Raw genomic sequence first — 27,682 nt, 5'->3', positions numbered from 1 at the left:
GCCTTTTTTTATAATAGAGGGGTTGAGTTGAATGTGAGATCGAGGGAGTAGACCGGCCAACCAAAATCACAAATTTATACAGACTTCGGCTTTTTCTTGTACGTGTTTGCTGAAGGGGGTGAGGACTGAAACTTCCTACCAACTCCGCCGTCTCTGTACTTTTAGATTGAACGATTAAAACGATCGATACAAAAATGCATTCTAACTATTTGAATGTTGTTTTAATGATTTATTTATTATTTTAATTTGTCGAATAAAGATGCCGCTCACAAGAGTTCATATGGTACCAAGCATACGGGAATGGTATAGCCTGAGTGGTAATTTATTCCAGAACCAATTAGAGCTTGGAGTGGACGAGAATATTATTACGTGTCTGTAGTATGTTCATGATAGTATTTATTTCATTATTATACAGTGTAGAAATAGAGAAATATATAATCTTTTCATTAATTCAGTGTTTTCTGACACTCTCGATCTTGAAAAAGACATCCCTTTTGCGCATGGTATCCAGTCGTCAATTAAAGTTCCCCACCCCCCCCCCCCCGAACAATGAGCTGACTTGTACACAACATTAACATATAACATAACAAAATAAAGCGAAAATACCTTAGCACTTATGAGCAATTATATACAACATCACATGATTGCCAGATGCGAGAATGTAATGGGGGGGGGGAAATTGAGTCACTTCATCTCCCCCCCCTCTCTCTTTTAAGGAGGCCCGAAATACCATACGTCTTTTTATGGAAGTAATGCGTCCGGGATTGGGGATTAGCTTTGAATGCATTTTACTTTGACACCATGCCGACTGCGCACTGAACGGGGTAATTACCTATTAGTGGGCGTCCAAGCTGGCTGCGTCCGGCATAGGGGATTATCTTGAAAATGCACCATGATCTGACCCCATGTCGCTTGCGTGCTGAATGGGGTTGTAGAGAGGCCCATAATGGCTGCATCCGGCATGGGGGATTAAATTGAATTTCGCATGGCTTTGACCCAATGCTGCCTGAGTGCTGAACGGGGCAATTACTTAGTAACAACCGTTCATGCTGGCTGCATCCGGCATGGTGGATTAATTCTGATTACCCCATGCCTCTAGCGTTCACCCCATGCCCCCTGCAGGCTTCACGCTATAATATTTTTGCTCTGTTCCCTTACCCAATGCATTAAATCAGTTGCCAATCTAATTTTTTCAGGTTTGTTTGACATAATTTGAATAAAATTATAATTTCATGCAAAAATATGCAAGATAATAAATAGGAATGCGATATGATTAGCTCACTCATTCGATATACATGAATACTTCAAAAAATGTTTCATGAAATAATTGAACGTTTCAAATTTTAAATCTTTAGTAATCCTTATCTGATTTAACTTAAATGTTCGGCGTCTTCTTTCTCTAATTTGACACATACCTTATCTGTTCAAATCATAATATTTTCAGCCCTGTGTACCCCTTGCCGGGGGGGGGGGGGCACTTACATTGACGAGTGGATACCATGCGCGACCAAAAAACACGTAAAAATGATGTCTTTTTCACGGTAGGGCACGTTACGTCCGTAACGTGATAAGGGTGTCAAAAACCAAAAAATGAAAATAAAAAGGGTATCTATTTTGCTAGGAAGATTAAGTGTTTAGGGTCAAATTTGCGGGGATGATAAAACAAAATTAAAACGTTTTATGAAGGATGTCCTTTTTGCCCCAACACTTCGTGTTTAGAGTCCGATTTGCGCGAAATGTATAAGGTGGGTCGTACTAAACCAAATAAGGTAAAGCCGACGACCGAAGTACCCGTAACAATAAAAAATTCCTGTACTTGTTTAGGAGTTCATTTCAGGTGATATTTGCCAAGAGTATCGTTTTGTTTCCAATACTTGTTAAGGGTAGGGTTTCACACGCCCCTACTTGTTAAGGGGTGCATTTTCAGAATATGGAAATTACGTGTTTAGGGTGCTTTTCGAGACCCATGGTCGCGCATGGTATCCACTCGTGAATGGAAGTGCCCCCCCCCCCCCGGGACCCCCTTGATGGGACACATTCGAATTCCGATGCATATACTTGGACTATACTAGAATGGAATTGCCCATTCTTGAAATCAGCAATGGATTTATGGTACTGTAGGACCTGAATTAAATCTGCTCACTTGGTATCTGGACCCGGGTTTGGCTCCACGTCACCAGACCTCAGTAGGAGCACATTGGTCTCAACAGCAACGTACATCCGCTTGATTTCATCTACTTCTCCACTGAGTGTATAAGATATCCTGCCTAGAAATATTGTTGTTTCATGACGTTCTGCGACCTGCGATTATGAAGAGGGGGGCATAGGAAGAACAAAGATGCAACGGTAACAGAAAATTTACATTGCAAACTGTTTCTATTATTCTATCAATTTCATAACTTTCCGTTTTAGTATCAATGAAACTTACACGCTTGTATTTATCAAAACATGATTACAGCGGAACTAACATGTAGGTCTATGAACCGTTTATTATTATCAATTATTATTGAATAATGGTGCGTTAATATTAGTAACCCCTTGATATTTCAAAATATTCAAAAAAAAAATTGCTTAAATCAGAAGCTTATTTTTAAGCAATGGAATCGTCACAAACTCTTTTCATTGAATAATGGCTAGTTAAATCGTGTTAGGTAGGCCTACTTTTATAGAAATCGTTACATATTGCTTTTGCATGAACACATTACTTTTTTATCACGTTTATGGTTAAAACTTTTGCTCCCTAATCGTTCTTACTTATAAAATGGGCTTAAAAGGAGTTAGTAAATTTAAGACCTGCCTTGCTTCTCGATGATGTGTGTTCAGGTTCAGAACTAGTCAAAGATTGGTCATCTGCAACTGTCCCCGACGGTAAAAGGTGTGATGTCTCCTCATGATTACTGTCATCTTCATGACAAATGACAGATGTAGCTACACGTACCTCCGATGTGCCGTTTGGCTCATGGTCTGGTTTATTTGTTTGAGTCGAATTGCAGTGGTTTACAGGTGATACGCTACGAATGGTTATGTATCTCAGGTCCAGCTCGTCGTCTAAGTCACAGGGCGTGGTAGGCTCCGGGGCAGGAATGGATTCCTGTTCTGTTGAAGAGGTTGAACATGTTGAAAGAGTACGGTCATCAGCACTTAAAGCCATATCCTGAGGGATTTGATCGGGTCTTTTAATGTGACACGAAGAGTGAATGGCCACAACGCAACTGGTCTGAGAACGTGCTTCGAATTTGCTACCTTTAACATCACGGTCACTTTGAGATTCAGTTTGGGTGGGATTCGGTTTTACATCGGTAGAAGGCGGAGGTTGTCGACATGTGTTACCAGTTTTGCCATTTTCACCAGATGAATAGCCATTGAAAGACGATTTGTGGCGATTGCCTCTGTCATTTTCTTTTGAGTGTTCAGCTGCTTTCTTCGCCTTTTCAATTAATTTAAGACCGTAAACATACCTCCTCAGGTAGTAGAAGTAGTCATACACTTTCTGCTTACGGCGCATGTACGTGCCGATCCTGGCACGCCAGACACTAAGAGAGACAGGCATAGTGGCATCAGGAGACTGCATGACAAATGATAAAAAAACGCATCCGTAATGATGAATTCACTATGTCAAGTATTAGTATAAGCTTACACTCTAAAAACAGGTTTACCCAATATTGGGTAAAATGGGAACATGCATGTTGGTTGGGTAGAAAGATACCCAATATGTTGTAAGTTTTACGCAATGTTGCGTTGAAATAGCCCAATTTGTGGTAAAAAATACCCTGCAAACTTGCATGTTCCCTTTCTACCCAATTTGGGTAAAATTTTACTCAGTGTTTTTAGAGTGTATAAAGCAACATTTTTTTTCAATTGTTTTAACACTGAGCATATCGATTGATTGGAGTTTGTTAATTTCGAGTCACTTTTCATCTACTTAATACCTGAATGAAAAACATGTAAAGTGGAACAACCATATTGATATTATGGTTCTACTTTATATGTTTGTCATTTTGCCTCCGATGAAGAGTCTGCTCGGATCAAAAGCCTAGGCCCTTTAGACTCTCTGCATATTTATACACTGTTAAAAACATATTAAAATGCAGAAATATAATATCTAAAAGAAGAAATTTTAGAAATAAAGAAATACAAAAATATAGAAATTCACAGAATCAAACATAAGTGCATAATTAAGGACAAACACAAGAACAAGACAATCGCAAAAAAATAATAAATGATAAAAATACAATTGAAAACAATCACAGAAATATATACAGAAAGATAGAAAGTTTGAGAAATGTAAAGACTTCCACAGAATTAAATACCACTTCAGGAATATAGACAACCGCAGAAATATAGACACCCAGAGAAATTTAGACAACCTCATAAAAATAGATACAGACGTGTGTAACCAAAATAGAACTGAGTTACGAAGGCTAATCACAATCATGAATTCAAAATCTAGTCTGGATGTGAACTCTAGTTTAGTTTGACTCAAATTATTGTACGAATTTTTCGTATGAAAGGCTTGACCTCCAAAACATATTTTGGAGGCGGAACCTACGTGACCTATCAAGCCCTTCCGTAGATCATACAATTGTCATTCACTCATCGTAGTTTGTATTTTTGATGCAGTGATTTGATTGGCAAGTCACCAATGACCCAAACCGCCTTTGCTCGAGAATTCTAATTCAAATCATAGTTTTTAAGTGAGCGTATGAAAGGTCCCATAATTCTCAAGACGAACTGCAATCGTCATGACAATTATCATACAACAAAGCATGATATTCAATCAATCATTAGCCTCGTAATCAAAGTCATTCAAACAATACACACCATATATTTCTGTTTGTTTCTTATTTAAGTAAACAGTAACTTTGAAATTGTTGTTAATTCAGATAAACTGTTAACTAATATTCCTAAATCACTATCAGGCCTTGTGCAAAGTACGCCAATAACTTCCTTTCCTTGTTCTGAACCTTTGAACGCAATAAGCCTAAAGTCCAATATAAATCAATAAAGGAAAACAACATAAAAATATGATTTAAAGAGGCACTTCAATTCAATGCTCAATCAATACACCCCCCCCCCCCACATCTTCCAATATATATTTTTAACAGCTTCAGATCTTCGATGGCATTTAATGGGATACTTTGTAACCTGACATGCTCTGTCAATTTTGACAGTAAAGGCGCCAAGGAGGGTGTAAACTTACAAAACGAGTGCTAGGTAAAATATCCAAGGGGGGGGGTCAAATTTGTACCTCTACCATTTTTACATTGAACTCTTAATGTAAATGGTCTGGTTATACATTTTACTTTTAGTGTTTCTTGAGTTCAAGTTTATCATTATTGGCATGCCATATTTTTTCAAGCGTATCAATCCAAATATAAGTGGTGGAAATATCCATCAACGTCTGAATGCTATACTATACCGTTTACTTATTACCATCTAGCTGGCTTATCACTCTCATGACATTGAAAGTTTATTCAAGATAAATATATATACTTAAATAAATAACGATTTTAGTGAGCGCCAATAATACAATAATCCCTTTTTATGGTATATGCTTTACGTGCTATACGTGTGGGTCTTAAGGCCACCGCACACCTTACGACTGTTCGACATCCGATTTTGGGACAACTCGCATTTTGCTCATTTTCTAAAAATGTAAATGGACCATATCATTTTATTAAAGGTTGAAAATAATTGGAAAAAATACTAATATAACCATTTTGAAAGATTCCAAGCCTTTATTTTCGAGTAAATGTCAAATTAGTTTCAAATCGTAGCCAATCGTACGACTGCTATGACGTCATTACAACTAGATATTAAATTCGCTTTTATTCTAAGAAAGATGATAGCATAGTCACAGATTTGAGCATAGGTATTCTAACAATGATTTAGAACATTACACAGTAAGATATTCAATATCTCAATATTAGCATCAAATTCTACTACATTTTATTCTGAAATCGGGTGGCAGACCAATCTTAAGGTGTGCGGTCGCCTTTAGAGCTCATGATTTAATCTGATTTACCAACTATCTTAATTTTCTCTCCTGAAATATATACCGAATTGTATTCCTTTGCCTTTTTCGTTTCTCCTTAGCATAATTTTATACCTGTATTAACATATTCGTGTTATTATCACCTAAATCACTTTCTCTTATTTATTGTAGTCGGTTTAATTTGATTTGTTTTTGTAAATTACTTGTTTTACCGTCTCTATTATTGTATATATCTTTAATTAGTATTGAAACTCCGTTTAATGACTTCCTTTTATACAAGCATTGCTTTTCTTGGCAAGTTCAGGTAATTTATATTCTTTATGTATTATAAAGTGTCACTGAACTGTCTAAACTGTTTTGAATATGTACTACAACTTCGATTTTATTTGTTTAAATATATATATATCTAAAATCGAAATACATGGCCCTAAGAATGATTTTTGAATGGCATTGTTGATGTCAAATTGACAAGCAAAAAAAATATTATAATCATTAACATCATTATTTCTCGGGCCGGAAACGACCTTCAGTTTGGAGTAACATAAATATATTTATACGTATATACATGTATATATATGTATATAATATATATATATATATATATATATATATATATATTTATTTATATATATATATATATATATATATATATACATATATATATATATATATATATATATATGTATGTATATATATATTTTATTGTCATTTTTGTCCCTAGAAATTTTACAAGGAAAAAACGTGTTTTTCTCCATTTGGTCACTCCGTCCAGAATTCCTCGGGGTGCTGCCTATGGAAAATAATACACGCATACACGCAGCACCTCCCCCCCCCCCCACCATCGCCAACGTACCCCGAACACTCCGGCTTCCAGGGCCATGCCCAAATATTAATACTATTGAATATTATCGGTCCGATTATCACAAACAAAATGAAGAATTTTATAAGGAACCTATATCTAATTGTTCACTCTGCACAGCTTGAAAACTGGTTAATGATGATTAAACTTAGGACGATGGTGGTGGTGGTGGTGGTGATGATGGTAATGACGGTGGTGGTGGTGGTGGTGGTATAGTGCTGGTGGAGAGGATGATGATGATGATATTGCACCATTCAGTTTCATAAAAAAGAAGGGGGTATGTTGCAATACTATACCCATGGAACTTTTGCAGAAACGCTAGTGATCTTAGGTAAGGGTTAAGAAGCTTATATGGCAGGATATCGTTTTTCTTTTTGAGACGTACATTAGTTTAATAACAAGATAAAGTATTTCACCAACCTTCCGCTATAAGGAGTAGATAAGAACAGCGACAAAAAATGGGAAGGGAGTCAGATCCAGATTGAGAAAAAGTAGACTGCCTTAGGAAAACCGTGTAAATGCTTAATTAGGAAGTGTTTGAGCATAATTTGAGGGCGCTGAGTCCAAATATGGCATTTGCCAACCTGAATATGATGTTAAATTACTCCAAAAAAGTCATATGGCCGCCATATTCTACACACTTTTGCTCCATTTTGACATGCAAAACATGCCATTTATTGAAATTCTGCTTTGTCTGTCTTAGCATAATATTTGGTTTGAAACTTTTTGCTGACGAATCACAACCAAACAACATCTCAAAGGGCATTCCTTTCAGTTCCTTTATATAAATATCAGAAAATACATGTAGCTACTTTTTGAAATTTCCCAACATTTCTAAAAAAATCCCGAAAATTGCTGGAAAATCCCCAAATTCCAAATGAATTCACGTTTATTCTCATGGAAAGTTTTCAACGCGAAATTTCCCGGGGATTTTGCAACCCTAACCGACATACATTGTTTAATAACCACTTGCGAAAGGTTGCGTAAAACTTTGTACCTGGGAAAACTCTGGTAAAAACTGAAAACTAAGGTTAGTCTGATTTCTGCCATTGACTTTAAAACAGGGCAAAAACTCCGATAAAAAATACCTGAGTTTTCTCAGGTAAAAAGTTTTATGCAACAGGTCCATGGAGAATACGATTTTGGTATATAATCCACAGTTTAAAGGGTAAGTATTACATTAATTAGACAGGTTACAAGGAAAAACGGTGGTTCCAGCATGTCCTAAAATCTAAGATGGCTTCAAAAAATGGAGTCTAAAATGGATGTTGTTACCTAAGAATTGACAGTTTGTTTGATATCCGACAGGGGTATGATAATGTTGTCTAACCCTTGATTTAACACGTTTAAAGGGTCAAATAATACATTAGGATAACTTAAAAGGACAACCAATGTCCTGTATGTCTAAAAATGCAAGAAAAAATGCCAATAAAGGAGTCAAAGATGGATGCTTTAGATTTAGGAGCAATAAAAACATAGCAGCGTCACAAATAATTGCTCTACGTGGGATAATATGAAATATCGCCGTTTTGTGTATCAATGTGGCCAAATTAAACTAGATTTGGGAGCCTTCTTCAATATTTTGACAAAATGGAACAACAGCGTATCCCTGCGATTCGCCTTAACTTATTTTTTTTTACCCATAAAATCATGGTAGAACACAAAAATGTATCTAGGTAGATGGTATATGCACTTTGCAGCACAGCAGCCATTTGTTAAGCCATCATGATTTTTTTTGCCAAATTGCACCATTGGCAAACCTCGAAACTTTTCCGATGTAATTTTTGTTCTTGGAACTATCATTCTCTTCTTGTTTGACCCCAAAGTTGTTTAAATCAGGTGAATATATCAAAAATAAAGCATAGATCCAAAATTCTGAAATACAATCACCCATAGAAATCGTTTGATATGAAAAACTACACTAAAAATACCGCCATTTTTTTTTGCGATTGGAGGATAGAAACGTTGGAATCAAGTTTGGCAAACAGGATTTTTGGATTCAGACCCCTGAAGAACACAAAATGCCTAAAGCTTTTATTTAAGAGCACATTTTCTTTAAAATCTGGACCTTACTAATAGTCCAGTCAATATAGGGTTTGACCCACCACTAATTGCAACACAAGATATTCCACTGCAACGCTTTCAGGAAGGTCCCCTAAACAACATACTAAAAATCCCAAGAAATCCAAGCAGTGGAAATTTATGAAATTTGCATATTATGCAAATTAGCCATAGAAAGTTAGAAAAATATGGAAAATAGCCCAAAGATTACAAATTGAGTGTCCAAAACAATTTAATTTGAGCGAAACTCAATGATAAATAACTGTATTCAATTTTTTTTGTCAAATATGCATAATATGGAAATAAGCATCCTTATATGGAAAAATGTAGGTATTGTGATTTTTCTCTCATTAACTGCTTGAAAATTTCATTAATGTTGAAATTTACATGCTGCTATCACTGAGGATGTTGAATAAATTTGTATTAAGCTTAGAGTCTATTGTGTAATTTGCATATAATGCAAATGAAAGTATCTAATACATGTATTTTATAAATATTCAAGAAAACACACTGGTGATACATCCCTCAAAAATTGCAAGTAGATTATCTATTCAAATTGGAATATGGCAAATACAGGAATGTTTCCTAAACACCATATCAAAAGTCCTTAAATATACAAGCATATACGAAAATCGCAAAATTTGCATTTTATGCAAATTAGCCATGATAAATTACAAATAAGGAAAGTAATCCAAATATTGGACATCAAGTGCAGGAAACAATACGAATTGAACTGAAGCCCATGATGAGTTTTACAAATTATTCATTTTTTAAATAAAAATCGTAAATAAATCTACCTCATTTGCATAAACATATAACCATATATATATATGGGAAAAATCCAGAAATTTTGACTTTTCTCACAAAAACAGTTATGAAAACATTTCAATCTAGATCAATATCGATGTAATCACTAAGAATGGCAAATACAGTACTAATCAGCATAATACAGTACTATTATTTTTAAGTATAATTTACATATTATGCACATAAGCATCTGACATGTTATGAATATTCAAGGAAACACATACGTGATACTTTTCTCTAAAATTCCATGTAGATTATGTGTATCAACCATGATGACCTCCCCTACACTCCCTGCTTGGTTGATATTGACTATTGTCACGAGCAGTTACCCCATGCACTCATATTGTACAATGATGAGTCCATTGAACATGGATCCCCCTGTTTGAATGCTTCATTATTTCCATCCAAGTCTTGCTCTCTTCTTGACTTTGTAGAGACTTTGCGTTTCTTGCGAGTATAGTCCACGCTATGGTTAAGTTCCTGGATTGCCAAGTGATCAGCACAAGACGTCACACCCGTACAAATAAAAGCACATTAGCTTCGAATATTTGGTCCTTATAGCACACCACTTAGCTCATAAACTTGGGGTCCTTTTTTATTTAAAGCGCTTAACGATAAATCTCCACCCTACATATCAAAGCTCTTATCTCAACATAGACCAACAAGCAGTCTCAGATCAGCAGATCAAGCATTGCTGAGGGAATCTCTCAGTCACACTACCTGGAGTGGCAGAGCCTCTACATCTCTGGGTCAAAGCTGTGGAATAGCCTTCCCCAATTTATCAGGAAAGCAGAGACAACGAACTTTTAAGTATACCTGAAAGCCTTTCTGTTCCCCACTCCGACATTATCCCAAGAATAACTAAATTGAAGCATTACTGGGACAGTACTTGAACTGAATGATGATCCTAAGCACTGTTTGAAGACATTGAAATTTGTGAGATATTTCCTATTTTTGAGCAAGCCCCATGAGCGCCCAGCTGAGGTGGATACCGGCGCTTTACAGGAACCAATCATCATCATCACTTGCCTTGGTAGTGAATATGAGTAATTGCTTGGATCACAAGATCTCTGGGCATGCTTCATAAGAGTAACAATGCGCATTTGCCTATACGAGCGACATGAAAGCCATTCATAAATTAATGATGAAGGCTTAAAATGCATTATAGGCATCGTTCTCAGATATGTGAATCGTGATTAGACATTCTTGCTGAATCCAGTTGCTGCTTCATGATGAAGCATCCATTTTCTGTTCTTTACTCTTTGATAAATCTCCTATGGCAACCATCTCCAAATAATAAAGCTATAGTTTCTAAGTAAGTCGTATCCAAATAATAATATTAATTTCCTGATATTTATGGTAAACAGACATTCTTCAGTGAGACAATGAACAAACCAGATGGAGGACTGATTATTGCCTTTCCGACAAGAACACAATATTATGGAACAGCCTGAACATCACAAACCAATTCCATCCAACATTGATAAGACAGTGTGTACCACTTCCAGGATTTATTTGCCACAATGTGTTACTCATGGGTATACTGTGAGGTTATTCAGAGGAATAAACCTTTTAGTAATCAAAAGGATGTTCTTCTGGAGGAATGCTGACTTTAATAGTGTCATGCAGATGTACTTTGGACAATCATACAACTCTCAGAAATCCGAAAAGTAGAGCATAGGAGACTGAATGCCAATCAAGAGGACTTTAACAAGAACATACCATTAACCACATCTTCTTCCGACGCAAGTTGCTTCAATGAGACAATGGCCATAAGTTGTGTCACAAGATGTAAAGAGTTTTAGAGAAAGTCTAGGAAGGCTTGTATTTTAGAGCTCCAAAAGGATCAGTAAGGTAAAGCACAGCATTGCTACATTGCGTTAAGAGGGCCATAAGATGGTTTGTAGACAAGCCTATAATACATAATTTGTTGAACGGATTGACAATGATCCAGGCTGTAACAATTAGCATGTTGAGAGCCCTAACATCAATAGTTATGACTACATTGGAATAACATTATTAAGAAAAAAAATTAGTCTTAGCATTCACCACTGATCATGATGAAGATGACGCTGATCTAATAACCTGGGAGCCAGTCCTGACCCATATATGGCCAGATAACATATTGCTTAGTCAAGCAGGTGTTGCCAGGCTACTGAAGTTGTTAAAGAAAAAAAAACATGCATATATCTACTAGGCCAGACGGAATCTTTGCTACACTTCTTAATGAGACTACTCATTAGATCTTACCTGCCATAAGTTTGCTTTTCCTGACCTCCCTTTTTTATGTTTATACGGTGAAATTTCAAGAAAGTCTAAGTCCCATCCATTTAAGAAAGGGTTGTCAACTCTAACAAACTACACACCAATTCAAATACTGTGCTTTGTTCTTGCCAATCCCATTATCTTGTCAGACTAATACCCCTTTCATATTGCGCTTTTCACCGGCGAACTTCACCGGCGAAGTTCGCCAGCGAAGGGGAAAGTGTCCAGTATGAAAGGTACACAGGAGAACTTCACCGGGGAAGTTCGCCGGCGCACTTCTCCACCTCTAGAAGTGGAGAACTTCGCCGGTGAAACGTTTCACCGGCGAAGTTCGCCGGTGAAACGCCAGTATGAAAGCAAACCGGAGAACTTCTCCTCTTTAATGACGTCAGAGGTCTTTTTTTTCTCTCTCCCAAAGACCCATGTACGCTGTACCGAAATTCCGCGCGCGATAAGTTGCAAGCTAAGCTGAATGCTATATGGCCAAGTATATACCTCGAAAATATGTTTTTTTACTAACAATATTTATTTAAAAGCACTTTTTACATGTATAAAATGTGCTAAAATATAAAAACAAGGTGATATTGTTTGTTTTTCTCGTAATACTTCCAAAATATGTTGTAATTATTTTTTTGATACCTTTTTATCAAAGGTAAAATGTAATGTTTACAATTTTCTTTCGTTTTGTTCTGCAATTGCCAGGGAAAAATGTCAGTGCGAAAGGGAACATTTTTTTCTTCGCCGGTGAAGTGAGGAATGCAAGGCGGAGAAGTTCGCCGGTGAAAAATGAAAAGGGCAATATGAAAGGGGTATAACAACGCGGCTTAGGAAGCGAAGAATATATTTCCAGTATTTTTCCTTGAATATAAATCATATTAGGATAGATTCGAATGCTTAATGATAGCAGCATATTGATTTGAAAAACTGAAATGTTTTCACTGCAGTCAATGTGATAAAAATCAGAATGTCTTAACCTTTTCCATATGAGGATACTTATTTGCACAATATGGAAATGAGGCAGATTTGCTAGCTTTGTTTAAATAAAGACATTGAACCTATTTCTTCATCAGTAACTTTTGTTCAAAATTACTTGCTGAGGACATTTATTTTGTAAACTTTGTGTAAGTTTCCTCATTTTCTATTTTCTAAATGGCTAATTTGCATAATATTTTCAGGCATCGGGATGAATTTTCTTGCTTAGTGATATACTATTAGTAACATATTAATGTAAATATTAATGAAATGTTTTCTATCAATCTATATGAGAAAAAACACAATATCTTGACATTTTTTCCATATAAGGATGCTTATTTGCATAGTATGCAAATGAGGTAGCAACTTTTGCACTTTTGATTAAAAACATTGAATTCAGTTATTTATCATGAATTTTCATTGAAATTATATTGTTTTGGACATTTAATTTGTAATCTTTGGATTATTTCCCTTCTTATCTAATTTTTCATGGCTAATGTGCATAATATGCAAATTTGATAACCACTGCTTGGATTTGTTGGGACCTTTAATATGTTGTTTAGGGGACCTTCCTGGAAAGCATTTCAGTGGAATATCTCGTGTTGCAATTAGTGGTGGGTCACCCCCCCCCCCCATTCGGGCTAGTATGACTGGACTATAACATAAGCATGCTCAGGGTGCAATAGGAGATAAAAGATACCAAAAAAGTTGACAGCGGTCAAAAATAAAGATTACAAGAATGTTCAAAACCACCCGGTTTTTTTTTCTTTTCGTCAAAATATACAGAATAAAAAAGTGAGTGTTTGTCGACAACACATATTCTTTGCATTTTCTTTTCATGAAAAAAGTCAACTTTACGTACTATCTACATGTATGCCTTTCAAAACGTCTTGGCATACACGACCCGTACTGTTAATGACTGAATATCTGTGCGAAGTACTTATTCTCAGCATAGAAGGAGATGATTTCATTATAATGGCATTGTTAGACGGGTCAATATACGACCAAAAATACCCTTACCCGGAACAAATTGCAACAAATGTTTTTCCAACTGTTTTTGTTACTACTTGACCTCAGGGTTAACATACTAAAAATAGTCTTCACCGAAATCTGCATCCGGCAAAGTAGTTATTTTCAAGGTGGCTTTGAAACGCACTCATTATTCACCCTGGAATCCTATTTCGGTTCATATTCAGTGGTAGGGGGTAAAATAATTTGTTGATACAGATTAGAATGAGTATAAGCACTGCAAGCTACCTGGAAAATCTAAGATGGCGCCCAAAATGGCTGCGACTCCCATAGGCTTAAAATTAACAATTCCTCTATTACTTAAGTGGCTCCAATTTTGATCCTATTCAGTAGTTTCAAGGGTGAAGAAGTAAATTGGGACGAGTTACAAGGACAATCAGTGGTCTGGTTTCTCAGAAAATCCAAGATGGCTTCCAAAAACGGATTTTAAACTCGCTGTTGATGCTTAAAATTGACATAGCTCATTTCATATCCACCTGCGATATGTTTTTGATGTCTGAACCACTGGTTTCAATGATCAAAATACAGAAGGACAAGTTACAAGGACAGTCATTGGTCCAGTATGTAAAAAAAGGTCAAGACGGTATCCAAAAATTGATTCTAAAATAAGTGCTAATATTTTAAACGCACATTGCTCTTTTCATATCGGCCTCGGAAATGATTTTGGTGTCTAAACCACTGGATTCAAGTGTCAATTAATGCATTAGGACAAGTTACAAGGACTGTCAGTGGTCTGGTATGTCCAAAAATCTAATTTGGCATAAAAAATGATTCTAAAATGGCTGCTGATAATTAAAAGTGGACATGACTCATTTCATATCTGCCTGTTCGATATAATGTTGGTGTTGAAACTATGGTTTTAAGGGTCAAATTATACATTAAGAAAATTATATAACGACGGTCAGTGGTCTAGTATGTCCGATATTCCCAGATGGCTTCCAAAAATGGAGTAAAAAATGTTTGAAGGTACTTATGAATTGACAGATATCGTTTAATATATGTAGTGGAATAATGGGTTTGGTGTCTAAACCATGATTGAAATGGCCAAGTAATGCACTAGGGACAGATTCAAGGACCAGTGGTCTGGTAAGGACCAGTGGTCTGGTATGGTAAAAATCCAAGATGGCTTCAAAAGATAGGGTCTAAATTCACTGTAGCTACTTAAAAGTGGACATCGAGTATAATAAATAAACCTGGGGATATATTGTTGGTGTCTGTGCTAGGGCTTCTAGGGGGAAAATAGATCTGGATATAATCATATGCAGTTATCTATTTTGCCTTAAGACCCAAGGTGGCTTCCAAAAATGGGTACCAAAATTACTGTTGTTTATACCAAAGAGTGGACATGATTCAGTCACTATCCACCTGTAATAAATAATTTTGCTGCTTACACACTAAAGAAAAGGTTCCATTTTGAACCCCTGGGGTGCACCCTGGGATAGCGTATCGTATCAGCCGAGTGTATCCCTTGGATGCAAAATTAAACCTTTTTTTCTTCGTGTTTACCCTTAAATGCATGCGGATAAGTTACCAGTATTGTTTCATGAATTGCTATAACAGCCCCTATTTGATGTAATTTTAGAATCTACCTTGGATTATTGGAAAGCTGACCATCTTTGCTACTTGTCTGAATGTATTATTTGACCTTTAATACCATAGTGTAGACACCAAAATATATTTCTCACAGATTGATATTGTATGAACTCCCACCATTATTGATTAAAAGGAACCATTTTACATGTAGATGCCATTTTGAAAACCCTCTCCGATTTGTAGGCAAAATGGACAACTGCATATCTTTGCAGCAAGTCCAAACGCATCATTTTAACTTTGAATTTGATACCGTTGTGTGGACAACGAAATCATATTTCCTTGGTGGATTTTCATATTTCCTTGGTGAATGGATGCAAACTTGGACGCCATCTTGAAAATACCTACCTTCCCGGATGTGGATTTCGGTCCATTTAATAATGCTATTGTAATGAAATGATTTCCTTCATTGGAATGAAAGAGTACTTCACAAAGATATTATTTCATGAAAAAAAAATATGTGTTGTCTACAAACACTCATTTTTTTTATTCTGTATATATTGACCCTCAAAACGGGTCGTTAATCTCTCTTAATCTTTATTTCTTACCTCTTTCATATTTTCCCTCTCTTTTCTCTCCTATTGCACCCTTAGTCAGATCCAGATTTTAAAAAATGCTCAGATCCAACAACTTTCTATGACTTGAATTTGCTAAGAACCACAGTTCCCGTAGTAACCGTCGGATAATACATACTTTTTTTCTGATAATAACAGTCATTTGTCGGGTTGCTGCTTCAATCGTCATGTTCATCCTTATTACTATATTCATACATATTTTTCATTAAAACGATTTAATCTATTCAGTAATATCACCGAGCAAACAAATACAGCTATATCTCCAACAAGTTGATTCAGATGAAAACTGACAATATTAAACAAGCATTACAGCATGAAAAGGTAATCGGACTAAATTCAATTTCAAAATTTAAATATGTTCTAAATTTTGAAAGTCTCCCTTTTGCAAAACCGATATACATTATTGCACAGTTACTCCTGGTTATCTAACTGGGCATTTTTTTCTCTAAAAGTACAAACCTTTATCATTTTTTTATCTAGACGTTTGAGAAACGTATATACACATTTCAAAAACAAACATTAAATGTCCCATAATCAGTCAGGTATGGAAATTTTTATATAAAACGTTACGAAAATATGCAGGGGGGTAAATCTACCGGGATATATAAACATACCAATTATTTGATATTCATCGTCCAGACAAGAGAACTTCAAACTGATGGGACACACGTGAAATATACATTTTTTGACGAAAAAAGAATGTGATATGAAAAGGTCTAGGCTAGCCCTACATGTAGATCTACATTTTTTTTTTTTTTCTAAAAGATAGGAAAAACAGGGTCTATATTTTTTCCAAGGATATGAGGAAAATTGAATTAATCAAACATGATTATTGTCTTTAAACCCCATAAGAAATATTCACCCGATTCTCTTTCAAACTTCATAATAATACCACGAAGAAGAACTGACTATGCAAGATACCTGTCTGTCGTGACGATGACTTGCGGCATGGATCAATATCTCGCTGTGAAAACTCAAAGAGGCATACCCCTACCATGCCTACATAAGGGTTAGTAACAGACTGTCCGACCAAAAATATGGTCTTACATAGCTGCAAACAGCTTTGAAGAGTTCCAAGTTGTCAATTTTATCGAACGTACATAAATTTGGTGGAAGAGCGAACAAAACCTGAGATTATACCCAGTCCAGAATTACTCTCAGTGAAGAATCCAAGGTAAATGTCCGGTCTTCAAGTACGCGTTGAGACTATATGTTTCAAGAAAAAAATAGCTGGATAGACATAGAGCTCGGTGCTTGTTGCCGCATACCCTTAAACTGAATCTTCAGAAAGAGCAATCCAGTAACAGAACATTGAGTCATAACCACACCTAAAAAACGTATGCGCACGCACAAGCAAGAGGAAAAAAGTTTAGAGAACTTTGTGCACCCTTGACCTTTGGAGCAATTCTTAAGGGGCCTTAAAAAGCGCGATGTCGGTCTATCCAGATTTTTTTCCCAATATTGTATTGTATTTGGTCATCCCTCTTTAGTTTGAATTCATTGGCCAAGACTAGGATTTGTAGATTTTAAAGTCACATATTGTATTTTTTTGTGGAAGGGCCGTAGTGTACTTGTTCTGACTCTAGCCTTGAAAAACATACGATCGTGTGTTCGAATCCCACCGCGGTCTAGCGTCCCTTTTGGCAAGGCGTCAATCCAACTTTGCCACTGCCGACCCAGATGCTAAATGGGTACCCGGTAGGATGCGAAAGCCTATGGAGTATTCCTAGCAATTGAGTCTTGGCACTCTTTCTGGAATGCTCCCCAGGGAACGGAGAAGGTGCATACATGTACATTGTAGGTGGGCATGCAGGGATCTGATGACCGGGGTAATAATATGCTGTAAACGGTAAAGCGCTTTGGGCCATTATGGGGAAAAGCGCTACATAAAAAATAGCTATTATTATCATTAATGAGCAATCCCTAAAGGTAATTAGACGTAATATCTGCATATGATATGTTCCTTTTGAGACGTGGTAATCCACAGTCTTACTTCTATCTACATTCTTTTATTTCTGGTCCTCCATTATGAATACAGCGTTGTGACTCTATTGGCGATGCGTTTCTAAGTGTTTCCGGTTGCTTCAAAAGGTCGTGTTGTTGTTCTTTCCAGCTATGGAGATCAATGGTAGAGACACGTTATAAGGCGTTTATAGTGTAAGCAAACATTGCATTGCCAACTCAGCATTTTGAGTATGACATGTAATGCTATATGTTTATTTTACGTGTTTTGGTATCCAATCTTAAAACCATTTTTTCACTTGAAAATAATTTCGAAATATTCGCGTATAGGCCTGCTTTTACATTCTCGTGAAGCATTTTGTGAAAATAAAGATCTCGTTTTCGCGTATTTGATGTTTTTTAAGGATCTTCAAAAAAGTATAAAATTGTTCTTTACATTCATTAAAGGGGATTCCAGCCATGGTCATAAAATGTTTTGTGGGAAAGGAAAATATATATATATATAACAGAATGGTGAAAGTTTGAAAGAAATCGGACAAGCAATGATAAAGTTATGGCTGCTTTCAAATCGAAATCCCTGAGACTATTAAGATTTAAAATTGACAAGTGGGTAAGTAAATTATGAGTGGCAAGTACAACTATCCCATAGGCCATGTGCTTTATAATTAGGGATATGTGGTTTTCTCCAAAGTACCCACTCCCCTGGGGCAGTAATCAAAATAAAACTCAGGTAGCTCATCGTTTTATGTTCTTATGAAAAAAAATATAAATTTGAAATATAACTTTTCTGAAAAACGTGACATTTTAGTCATTTTATGTAATGGAGTGAATGGAGGAGTAGTCCTTGCCTTACATAACTATGCCTTCACATATGTGGCAATTTGAAGTCTCCATGAATGCAGTGATTACCAATTTTTTACAAAGTTTAAAAGTTTATAAGTTTATTATTGGTGGTCCTATATCAATCAAACTTTTATCTATCAACTTGTCTATTTTTTTTATATTTTTCCTCTAAAAACAAGATTTATTTTATACCCAATGTAATGTTCTTATGGTAGGATATCGTGAAAATTTAATTTCGCATAACAATATTGCAATATGGGAGAATAAAAAAAAAGATTTTCTTGGAGCGGACCTAACCCCTTTCGCAAACAAACTCTCGTGAAGAGCTCATTTGTCAAAAGGGGTTTGGTCCATTGTTCATAAATTTTATTGTTTTCCGTCTCAAAACCTTTATATTTTAATTCGCTCTGATGAAAACAAGGAAAATATCAAATTGATATGAAAACGTGAATAAAATAATTCATTTCAGTTTACTTGCAAAAGGTGTTAGGTCCTGAGTGATAATTTTTTAAAAGAATATATAGAAAAAAATTCGAGAATTCGAATTTAAATCATAATTTTCAAGTTAGCGTGTGAAATGTCCCATGATTCTAAAGACGAATTGCAATCGTCATGACAATCAACATACAATAAAACATGATATTCAATAAATCATTAACCTCGTTTTCAAAGTTATTAACACAATACACACCCCTTATTTCTGTTTGTTTCTTATTTAAGTAAACAGGAACTTTGATATTGATGTTAATTCAAATAAACTGTTAACTAATATTGCTAAATCACTATCAGGCCTTCTGCAAAGTACATCAATATCCCTTTCAGTGTTCTAACCCCTTTGAACGCAAAAGACCTAAAGTCCAAGATAAATCAATAAAGGAAAACAACATCAAAATATGATTTAAAGGGGCACATTACTTCAATGCTCAATCAATACCCCCCCCCCCCTTATCCAATATATATTTTTTAACAGATTTCATATCTTCGATAACATTTAATGGGATACTTTGTTACCTGATATGCTCTGACAATTTTGACAGTAAAGGCGAAAAGGAGGGTGTGAACTTACAAAACGAGGGGCAGGTAAATAGCCAGGGGGGGGGGGGGTCAAATTTGTACCTCTACCATTTTTACATTGAACTGTTAATGTGAATGATCTTGTTATACATTTTACTTTTAGTGTTTCTTGAGTTCAAGTTTATCATTGTTGGCATGCCATATTTTTTTCAAGCGTATCAACCGAAATATAAATGGTGGACATATCCATCAACGTCTGAGTGCTATATTAATCCGTTTACTTAGTACCATCTAGCTGGCTTATCACTCTTATGACATGGAAAGTTTATTCAAGATGATAATATATACTAAAATAAACAACGATTTTGGTGAGCGCCAATAATACAATAACCCCTTTTTATGGTATATGCTATACGGTAATACGGGTGGGTCTTAGAGCTCATGATTTAATCTGATTTGCCAACTGTCTTGATTTTCTCTCCTGAAATGTATATCAAAATGCATTCCTTTGATTTTTCGTTACTCCTTAGTATAATTTTGTACCTCGAATTTATTCTTATTATTAGTACCTAAATTACTCTGACGGTCAATTGGATCGGGCTCTCCCTAGCCACTAACCCGTCTCTGTGGTATAATGGTTAAGGCACCGGCGTTCAGAGCTGGGGGCCCTGGTTCGATTCCCAGCAGAGACATTTTTTGGGCATCACCAATTTTTCCAAAGGGTAGATAGCTTTTGGGAACCTTGATTTACGCTACGCCTACAATTGTTCTCTTCATCCAATTCTTTACAATATTTAAATGAATTAGAGTTGCCAAATAGCTCTTGTGCATGTAAAGCTTTACACATTTGTATTGCTTCTTCCATACGTGTACTGTATCAAAGCAATAGCTTTGATCCAGCTGAGGCATGGCGGCTTGTCATTGTTCAAAACTCACTTTTACCCGACAAAGGAAAACATAATTGGTATGGTGTCGAAAATCTGTCTATCTGACGGTCGATCGGATCGGGCTCTCCCTAGCCACTAACCCGTCTCTGTGGTCTAGTGGTTAAGGCACCGGCGTTCAAAGCTGGGGGGCCCGGGTTCGATTCCCCGCATAGACATTTTTTCGGCATCACCAACTTTTCCAAAGGGTATAAATCAGTGGTCTGGTGTAATAAAAATTCAAGATGGCTTTCAAAACGGAGATTAAAATGGCCATTGGTACTTAAGATGACCTCCAAAAATGGAGTCTAAAATTGCCATTCCCACTTAAAAGAAAACATGACATACTTTGTTCAATATTTGGGAATGTTTTTGTATTTTAGACTCCATTTTTGGAGGTCATCTTGGAATTTTGAAAATACCGAATCAATGAATATCCTTGTAACTTGTCCCAGTATGACCATTGAAACCATGGTTTTGAAACCAAAATCATATCTCCAAGGCGGATATGAAATGAGTTTTGTCTATTTTAAGTACCAATGGCCATTTTAATCTCTGTTTTGGAAGCCGTCTTGAATTTTTATGACACCAGACCACCGATTGCCCTTGTAACTTGTCCTGATGAACCACTTCACTATTAAAAACCATTGAATTGAATCCTTATTAAAGTCATTTAAATAAGGAATAGATGAACGGTGGATTTTGGGACTACATACAGGCGAACGCACACCTTAAGATTGGTGTGCGACCCGATTTCAGAATAAAATGTAGTAGTATTTGTTGCTAACATTCAGACTTGGAATATCTTACTGTGTATTGTTGTAAATCATTATGCGAATACCTATGTTCAAATCTGTGACCCATGCTGTCATCCTCCTTAGAATAAAAGCGAATTTGATATCTAGTCGTAATGACGCCATAGCAATCATATGATTGGCTACGATTTGAAACTAATTAAAAAAAATAGTTCCATTCACATTTTCAGAAAATGAGCAAAATGCGATTTGTTCCAAAATCGAATCGCGAAAGGTCTTCGGTGGCGCTATGACAACCATTTCGGCCGCCATCTTGGGTTTCCAAGTCAACAAATTCTATTACCACCCAGACCATGGAATATAAACCGAAATAGGATTCTAGGATGGGTAATGAGTGGTTAATATCGATGTTCAGTGAATGGGGGTCATCTTGGACGCCATCTTGAAAATAGCTATTTTCCGGATGCGGATTTCAGTAGATTTTAATACGTTATTCCCGAGGTCAAGACGTAATAAAAATAGTTGAAAAACCATTGGTTACAATTTGCTCCTGGTAAGGGTATATTTGGTCGTACGCAAAGGCGCTTTGGAAGGCTAACATAGTACAAAAAGCTGACATTTTCATGAAAATAAGAAATAATGTGCTGTCAACAAACACTCATTTTTGTAATCTGTAATATTTTTACAAAAAACGGGTTGTAAAGCACACTGTCTTCCTTAATCTTTATTTTTTACCCATTTCAACTTTTTTTGTCTCTTTTCTTTCCTATTGCACCCTTATTCAGATCGAGATTTTCAAAAATGCTCAGATCCAATAACTTTCTATGACTTTAATTTACTAAGAAGCACAGTTCCTATGGTAACCGTCGGATAAATCATACTTTTTCCAGGATAAACAACAATTTGTCGGATTGCTACTTCAATCGTCATGTGCATCCTTATTACTATATTCATATATATTTTTCATTAAAATGATTTAATCTATCCAGTATAAAAATATCACCGAATAAACAAATACAGATATATCTCCAACAAGTTGATTCAGATGAAAACTTAAACTTTAATTTAAAAATTGAAATATGTTCTAAACTTCCAAAGGCTCTCTTTTGCAAAACCGCTACATTCAGATTGCAAAGATCTCCCCAGTTACTCCCTGTTATACAAGTGGGCATTTTTCTCTAAAAGTACAAACCTTCATCATATGTTTTCTGTGTTTGAGAAACGTACATGTATATTAGGTTGATTACACATTTTGATAACAAACATACAATGTCCCATAGTCAGTCAAGTATGGAAAATTTATGTAGAACGTTACGAAAATATGCAGGGGTAACTCTACCGGGATATATCAACAAAACAATGGTTTAATATTCATAAACCTGACAAGATAATTTCAAACTGATGGGACATTCTAAATATACAATATTTGACGAAAAAGAATGTGATATGAAAAAGTCTAGGCTAGCCCTACATGTAGATCTACATTTTGTTTTCTTCTAAAAGTTAGGAAAAACGGGGTCTATATTTTTCCAAGAAGGATATGATGAAAATCGATCTAATCAAACATGATATTATCGTTAAACACCATAGCTAACATTCACCCGATTCTCTTTCAAACTTCATAATAATACCATGAAGAAAAACTGACTATGTAAGATACCTGTCTGTCGTGACGATGACTTGCGGCATGAATCAATATCTCGCTGTGAAAACTCAAAGAGGCATACCCCTACATAAGAGTTAGTAATAAACTGTCCGACAAAAAATATGGTCTTACATAACTGTAAACAGCTTTGAAGAGTTCCAAGTTGTCAATTTTATCGAACGTACATAAATTAGGTGCAAGAGCGAACATAAGCTGAGATTATACCCAGTCCAGAATCTTAAACTCTCAGTGAAGAATCCAAGGTAATTGCCCGGTCTTCAAGTACGCGTCGAGACTACAAGTATCGAGAACAAATAGCTGGAGACATGGAGCTCAGTGCTTGTTGCCGCATACCCTTAACTGAATCTTCTGAAAGAGCAATCCAGTAACAGAACATTGAGTCATAACCACACCTAAAAACGTATGCGCACGCACAAGCAAGAGAAAAAAGTTTAGAGAACTTTGTGCACCCTTGACCTTTGGAGCAATTCTTAAGGGGCCTTAAAAAGCGCGATGTCGGTCTATCCAGATTTTTTCCCAATATTGTATTGTATTTGGTCATCCCTCTTTAGTTTGGCCAAGACTAGGATTTGTAGATTTTAAAGTCACATATTGTATTTTTTTGTGGAAGGGCCGTAGTGTACTTGTTCTGACTCTAGCCTTGAAAAACATACGATCTTGTGTTCGAATCCCACCGCGGTCTACCGTCCCTTTGGCAAGGCGTCAATTCAACTTTGCCACTGCCGACCCAGATGCTAAATGGGTACCCGGTAGGATTTGAAAGCCAATGGAGTATTACTAGCAATCGAGTCTTGGCACTCTTTCTGGAATGCTCCCAATGGAACGGAGAAGGTGCATACATTGCAGGCGAGCATGCAGGGATCTGATGACCGGGGTAATAATATGCTGTAAACGGTAAAGCGCTTTGGGCCATTATGGGGAAAAGCGCTACATAAAAACTAGCTATTATCATTAATGAGCAATCCCTAAAGGTGATCAGACATAATATCTGTATTTGATATGTTCCTTTTGAGACGTGGTAATCCACAGTCTTACTCCTATCTACATTCTTTTACTTCTCGTCCTCCATTGTGAATATAGTGTTGACTCTATTGGCGATGCGTTTCTGTTTCCGGTGGATTCCAAAGCCAAAGGTCGTGTTGTTGATCTTTCCAGCAATATGGATATCAATGGTAGAGAAACGTTATGAGGCGTTTATAGTGTAAGCAAACATTGCATTCCCAACTCAGCATTTTGAGTATGAAATGTAATGCTATATGTTTATTTTACGTGTTTGGGTATCCAATCTTAAAACCATTTTTTTTTAACTTGAAAATAATTTCGAAATATACGCGTATAGGCCTGCTTTTATATTCTCGTGAAGCATTTTGTGAAAATAAAGATCTCGTTTTCGCGTATTTGATGTTTTTTAAGGTTCTTCAGAGAAGTATAAAATTGTTCTTTACATTCCTTAAAGGGGAATCCAGCCATTGTCATAAAATGTTTTGTGGGAAAGGAAAATATATATATAAAACAGAATGGTGAAAGTTTGAAAGAAATCGGACAAGCAATGATAAAGTTATGGCTGCTTTCAAATCGAAATCCCTGAGACTATTAAGATTTCAAATTGGCAAGTGGGTAAGTAAAATATAAGTGGCATGTACAAAATATCCCATAGGCCATGTACTTTATAATTAGGGATATGTGGTTTTCTCCAAAGTACCCACTCCTTGGGGCAGTAATCAAAATAAAACTCAGGTAGCTTATCGTTTTATGTTCTCATGAAAAAAAATATAAATTTGAAATATAACTTTTGAAAAACATGACATTTTAGTCATTTTATGTAATGGAGTGAATGGAGGAGTAGTCCTTGCCTTTCATAACTATGCCTTCACATATATGACAATTTGAAGTCTCCATGAATGCAGTGATTACCAATTTTTTACAAATTTTAAAAGTTTATAAGTTTATTATTGGTTGTCCTATATCAATCAAACTTTTATCTATCAACTTGTCTATTTTTTATATTTTTCCTCTAAAAACAAGTGTTTATTTGAGTTGGATTCCCTTTCAAGAACCGTTTTGGTTGAAACCATTAAAGGTCCATTATGCAGCTTATAGGGCTATCAGTAGCGTGGAAAATCCCGACAGTTTTAAATTGTCCATGATACAACCTTCTAGGTGTTTTTTACACCTTCAAACATTCAAGAGGTTGTATAAAGAAACAGAAAGGGTTCCCTTACGAACAAAATGGGTTCTAAAGAAAACCCGTTTCTTCATAATTCTTTACAAGGAACAAAAAAAAATCAATTTCTAAAATTTCACAGAGAGTATACTGGACACAAAAAGATTTGAACAAATGATGAAAAGATTGTTAATTATATAAATGATCATTGTTTACAAAACATCACGTCATCACGGTCTAGACGTTTGGAATTTAACGTAATGATATCATATAAACTTTATTTATCTTCCCCCTAAAAGCTTTGTTAAAGAAGTAACTCGTATCAGGTACCTGTAAAACTCTCACCTAAACGTGCACCCACACTCATTCACTTCACCTCGCCCTTTTTACCCTTTCTGCTTTTGTCTTAACATTTTAAATAATAAATGACATTACTTTTACAATATAAACCCGTGATTGTTTCTCTCACTGTTGTCATGTAGCTCACTCCAACTCGGTTGCTATTCTCTCATGCAGTTTGCTTCCGATAGCTGCCGACTGCATTCCTTATCTCTTTTTTATTGCTTAAAGTGGCGTACCGTGGGTCTCGGCATTGGGGGCATGAAATTTAGTGGGCACGCGAAGCACACTCAATTATCAGGAAGGCTTGTACTGACATGAGAAATTTTAAGGATTGTGGCATTAAACGGATATGTATCTCATTGATCAATCAATGTGAGCTCGAAGCGCGAGCTGAATTTAGACCTAAAAAGAGACATTATAAACAAATGTTTATAGTCACGACACATACATGTACCTGTCTCACTACACAAACAATGCGAGCGCGAAGCGCAGGCTGATTATTTTTTGCATATATTGAACCCAAGCAGGGACAATTTAAGGACTTATTTTTAGAAATTATGAAGTGCATCTGACCATAACCATCTAATGCGACCGCCAAGCACTTGCTTATTTCGTCAGAATTATTATTAAAAAAACATGAAGCACTTTTTGTAGTCATTGTAGCCATGAACATGATAATTCAAATATTGCGAGCGCGAAGCGCCAGCTGAAAATTTCTGAAATTCAAACCTGAAGAGGCATTCTAAATGCTTGCTCGTAGGAATTAACGAAGACCATAAGCATTTGATTATACAAATGAAGAGCTCGCTTGCAAAAGGGGTTAGGTATTTTTTTCATCAAATTTGATTGTTTTTTTGGTCTTAACGTATAGCTCTATAAGATGATACCGCAGAAAGTTAAAGTTCCCATTGAAAAGTGATCTCTTTTATTAAAAAGGGGCTAGGTCCATTTCAGTTTAGTTGCAAAAGGGGTTAGGTCCACACAGAATCATTTTTTTAAAAGAATATTTAAAAAAATATGAAGACAGGAAGATTTATTTTATGCCCAATGTAATGTTCTCAAGGTAGGATATCGTGAAAATTTAATTTCGCATAACAATATTGCAATATGGGAGAATAAAAAAAATTATTTTCTTGGAGCGGACCTAACCCCTTTCGCAAACAAACTCTCGTGAAGAGCTCATTTGTCAACAGGGGTTTGGTCCATTGTTCATAAATTTTATTGTTTTCCGTCTCAAAACCTTTATATTTTTATTCGCTCTGATGAAAACAAGGAGAATATTAAATTGATATGAAAACGTGAATAACAGAATTCATTTCAGTTTACTTGCAAAAGGTGTTAGGTCCTCAGTGATAATTTTTTTTAAAGAATATATCGAAAAAAATGAAGAGAGGTAGATTTATTTTATACCCAATTTTATGTTAACATGATAGGATAGTGCACCATGACAATTTAGTTTCTCATAAGAAAATTGCAGTAAGTGAGAATAAAAGAACATGTTTTTTCTCGGATTGGTCCAAAGTGGAACTAACCCCTTTTGCAACTAAACTCTTCAAATGATGCAAGTGCGGAGCGCGAGCTGAAAATTTTCGATATTTAGACTAGAAAATTGACATTTTAAGAATTTGTTTTTAGGAATTCATGAAGAGCTAACATATCGCACCAATCCACTAACGGAAACGTACATGTATAACATATTTTTTTTTATATTTTGAGGACAATGACCTTTAGAGGTCAGCAGAGGTCAAATATGACCTGCATCCTAATTTTAAAATGAAGCCTATGTAAGATATAACACTGGTAAACGTTAAATGCTTTAATCATAATTCTTTAAGGTCCTATAATAGGACCAGTGCTGGT

At 35.8% G+C, this 27,682-nt stretch overlaps 1 pseudogene; it reads right to left on the bottom strand.

Annotated features, from left to right (window-relative positions):
- Positions 1-23,609, bottom strand: part of LOC121413080 — a 29,348-nt pseudogene extending 5,739 nt beyond the window's left edge.
- Positions 23,610-27,682: the final 4,073 nt, after the last annotated feature.

This window comes from Lytechinus variegatus, chromosome 4 (assembly GCF_018143015.1).
Source record: "Lytechinus variegatus isolate NC3 chromosome 4, Lvar_3.0, whole genome shotgun sequence".
Lineage (NCBI taxonomy): Eukaryota > Metazoa > Echinodermata > Echinoidea > Temnopleuroida > Toxopneustidae > Lytechinus > Lytechinus variegatus.
The sequence above is the reverse complement of the archived record's forward strand: the minus strand, read 5'-3'. Positions and strand labels throughout refer to the sequence as shown.